The sequence below is a fragment of the Apium graveolens genome, chromosome 9 (assembly GCF_009905375.1).
Source record: "Apium graveolens cultivar Ventura chromosome 9, ASM990537v1, whole genome shotgun sequence".
NCBI lineage: Eukaryota > Viridiplantae > Streptophyta > Magnoliopsida > Apiales > Apiaceae > Apium > Apium graveolens.
The window spans coordinates 99,706,545-99,711,305 of record NC_133655.1 but is presented as its reverse complement, the minus strand read 5'-3'; positions in this window follow the sequence as shown (position 1 = coordinate 99,711,305).

The window sequence follows — 4,761 nt, the reverse complement described above, 5'->3', positions numbered from 1 at the left end:
GCTCAGCATCTCATGCCCAGCAGTGGCATCAATCAAAGTATCAATTTTTGGCAACGGAAAACAGTCTTTGGGACATGCATCATTCAGATCAGTGAAGTCTATACACATCATCCACCTTCCATTGGCCTTCTTCACCATTACAGGGTTTTCTAACCATTCCGGAAATTAAATCTCCTCAATGAATCCAGCCTCTAAGAGCTTCTCTACTTCTTGTCTTATAGCCTCTTGTCTTTCCGGGGCAAAGTTTCTTTTCTTTTGTTTCACTGTCTTCCGGCTTGGGTCCACGTTTAACTTATGAGTAATCAGCTCCGGGTCTATGCCTGGCATATCAGCTACTGACCACGCAAACACATTACTATTTGCTTGTAAAAATCTCACCAACTTCCCTCTAAGGGGCTCCTCAAGCGTGGCTCCAATGAAAGTCATCCTCTCAGGATTCCCAGGGTCTAAAGGAATCGAAACTAAGTCTTCTGATGGCTTTCCTCTCTTCTCATCATTCTCTCGGACATCCATATCTTCAATAGGAAGAACCTGCCCCCCAACTCCATCTGCCCTCAAAGAGGCTACATAAAAGCTTCTAGCCATTTTTTGATCTCCTCTCTCTTCTCCAATCCCGTTCCGAATGGGAAACTTCATAACTGAATGGTAAGAAGAAGGGACTGCCTTGAAGGCATGTATCCCTGTTCTTCCCATGATAGCATTATAAGTTGAACTAGCCTTTACCAACATAAAGTCCAACATCTGCGTTGCTTGCCTTGGTTCCTGACCTATGGTGGTTGGCAACTTGATTATCCCTTCTACAGGACATTCTACACCCGCAAATCCATATATCGGCATGTCGGTTGGGGTCAATTGAGAGTCGTTATACCCCATCCTTAGAAAGGCGTCATGGAGTAAGATATCCACTGAAGCACCATTATCCACAAGGACCCTGTTGACCGGGCTATTTCCTATTATCGGTGTTATGACCAACGGGTCGTCATGAGGAAATTTCACACCTTCTAGGTCAGAATCGTCAAAAGCCAATGTTACTTCTGTCCTGGCCCTCTTCGGGGCTTCTCCAAAAATATGCATAACTTCTCGAGCATACGCTTTCCTGGAGTTCTTGGATAACCCAACAGCAGTTGGCCCTCCAAAAATTGTGTTGATCACAGGTCCTTGGGGGCGAGGTCCTCCGAAGATTGTATTTATAACCGGTCCTCTAGGCTGGGGATTTCGCCCCTGATCTTCTTGATCTCTCCTTCGGTCATCAAAGTTTCTTCTCGCGTTGTTGCTCCTATCCCTTCCTTCTCCAGTGTATTTGTTCAATCTTTCTTTTCGAATGAGGAACTCAATTTCATCTTTCAGCTGTCTACACTCATCAGTGTCATGACCAACATCTTTGTGAAATCTGCAATACTTGCTCTTATCTAGCTTGGCAGGATCAGCCTTCAAGGGCTTAGGCCAACGAATATCTCGATCTTTTTCGATTTCCATCAGGATCTGGCTTCTAGGAGCATTCAGCTTAGCGTATTCAGTGAACTTTTGCCCAGGTCCTCCCTTCTTGGGGTTTGAATCAGGGTTTTGCTCGGTTCTAGGATACTTGTCCTTGGCGATATACTCCAGATCAGTTTTCCGCTTCTTGCCTCCAGTGGGCTCATTACTTACTACGGTCTTCCTCATGCTTTCTTCAACCTTGATATACTTCCCTGCCCTATCTTGGAGCTGCAACATGCTTTCGGGGGGACGTTTGGCCAAAGACATCTTAAAAAATTCATCCCTAGTTCCTTGTTGCAGTGCTATCATGGCTACCTTATCATCCAGGTCTGGGACTTTTAAAGCCTCCTTTGTGAAACGATTCAGGTAATCTCTCAAGGATTCCTTTGTTCCCTGCACAATGCTCATAAGAGATGTTGAACTTTTCTCATGAACTCTCCCACTGATGAATTGCTTAATAAAAGCTTGACTTAATTCTCTGAACAACCCAATAGAGTTTGGGGGCAAGCGACTATACCACCTTTGAGCCATACCCGACAGGGTTTGAGGAAAGGCCCGACACTTAATAGCATCATTCACGGGCTGCAACAGCAGTGCATTAGAGAATGTTTAAATATGATTAGCGGGATCTCCTGTACCATCATAAGCTTTGATAGTTGGCATCTTGAACTTCCTTGAGATATGGGTATTCATTATTCCTTCAGTGAAGGGTGGAGTAGGATCATCAGGATCTCCAAGGGGAAGAAGATTGTTTGGATCAGCCCTTGGGACAACAGCCCTTATCTGCACTGGACCATCCAGGTCTATGACAGGAGGAGGATTTCTCCCTCTAGGAGGTGCTTGGGGTCTGGTGGTCTAGTGCGCCTCCAAATCGCGCCTCAGCCTTTGAATCTCAGCCTCATGAGCCCTGATCCTTTCCTGCACTTCCTGGGCATTCGTCCCTTGGGTGCTTTGAGGACGTTGGCTTCCATCAACCATCGGCTCTTTGCCAGCGCGCCTCCTTCTTGGGGCTACTTCATCATCCGAAGACTCGGAGTCTCTTTCAGTGTAAGGACTAGAAAATTCCCGATCCTCAGGGATAGGAGCCAAACCTCGTATGTAGGGGGCGATAGCCCTCGTGCTTCACTCCGCCCAGCATGTCCGCTTCCTCCAACCTCGGGGTAAAGGGGCATCCCATAAGGGGGGTTAGTAGTAACAACAGTTGAATATCCATACCCGACAGGTCGAGAATTCACAGGTGCATGTACTTGTTGAACTTGGGGATTCGTACCTTGAGTAGCCGAGGGGATCGTCCCTTGTTGTTGAGGTTCAGTTGCCCCTATCTGGGCTTCTTCTTGCGTGGCTGCATAGGTTGAGTGAGGAGGCACCTCCACAGTTGAAGAAATCACTTGGGTTGTCCCCGTTGGTGTTCCTCCTTCAAGGGCTCTAACTGTTCTCTGTGTTCTCGCCATGGTTATTGTTGTGCTTTCCCACAGACGGCGCCAAATGTTATGGGTAAAAAACTAAGGTTATTATTTGCTGTATTTATTACTAAGGTTCGGGAGCTCAAGGCCTATAATGGCTGCTCTCGTGTTTCGTAGCTTAATTCTGCCTTTACGAGATGCCTACGTATCTCTGAGAATTAGAGAATCAAGCTAAAAAACGTAGTTTTGATCTGTGGGGTGAAGCCCCTTATATAGATGTAGGAGTCCTTGAATTGGACTTGGTATAGAAGACTTGGTGGTCAAGTCTCTGAATTAGGATGGACTTAGGAGTCCTAGGAAGTAGGAAGCTGATTCCTTATCCTATGAGGTTCCTTGGAGGCCAATCTATAAGGATTTATATCCCCACTAGGACTTATCTTAATAGCTGTTTTTCTCCCTTATTAATTAATTACGAAATTAATTAATAATCAAGGTTTTGGGCCTTCTTTGTTCCATCAGGCCTGATCTGGTCCATCAGGCCTGATCAATGTGTTAACCTTTTGGTCTGAATATCATACATCTTCTTATTGGGCCTAGCAGCCTACATCTTGTATAATCAATGTAATATTTAATTACACAATCAGGATTTATCTATATAATCAAATTTTGACCATTGATCCATAATTAAATGTCTATTTTTATTTTTGTTGGAGTCAAATTAACTAATTTTTGACTGAATATAATTCATTTTAAAATAGGCTTAATATACTTTTTACTGAATAACACTTTTTTAATTTTTTTTTCAATTATAAAACATATATATATTCCAATTAATGTACAGTTTATTTGACCAGTTTAAAGTGAAAATTGGCATATATTTAAAATCGAAAATAATATCATTTATTTAGAATCCAAATTTTTATTAAGAAAAACCTAATTCGGTCACTATTCTCATAAAATTACATATATTTATGAACATAATTAACAATGTGGTCAATGGTTGTTGGATGACAAGGAAGAGATATAAATGAAATACAATAGTGAGTCTCGTGCAAATTTATATATCAAAACTTGTCCCCCATGTAGGGTGCTCCCTTAATATTTTTAATATATCACTCCCTATCACTATGCTATTATTTTAATTATCTAACACCCTGCATTGAAATAAAAATTAGGGAGATACATAGACTAAATTTTAAAATTAAGAAGTCAAAAATGTACATGATAGATGTTGGCAAGACACGAAACATCACTCACATTTGGAAAGCTTGACTGCAGCATTGATAACCAAGTATGAGTGTATGAGTGACAGATAAGCCAACTGGGCCAAAGCCCAGCCATAAAAACAGGGTATATATGTATCCCTCACGTGTGGTGGGCCTGCTAACTACCCGCGTTGAGGTCTTCATTGACTGATTCAATTATTCCATATTAATATTTCATTTACAAACGATAATGATAAATGACTGGATATTAATGACATGTCTGTACGGTGGTTAATGAGACCGGTTAGTAGAAATCGGAATTTCAATTCCATATCATAGTATTTGAATCGATAATTTGATGGTTGGAATGTAAACCTCATTCCCATTAAATATTTAAGGGATTGTTTGGTCCAAGAGATGGTATTGAGTTAAAATCAAAAATCGAGTTAAAGTGGTATGGAGTTGTGGTATCATATCTGATATCATATGTTTGATTAAGTGTTGAAATGGCTATTTTTAATTTAAAATATTTTAAGTTAACCAATTTTAATTTAAATAAATATATTATTTTATTATTATTTTAATATATTTTTGGTTCATATATTTATTTTAATATTAAACAATTACATTTAATCCTAAATCGTACCATCTTTACCTCTTGAATTACCATTTCATAT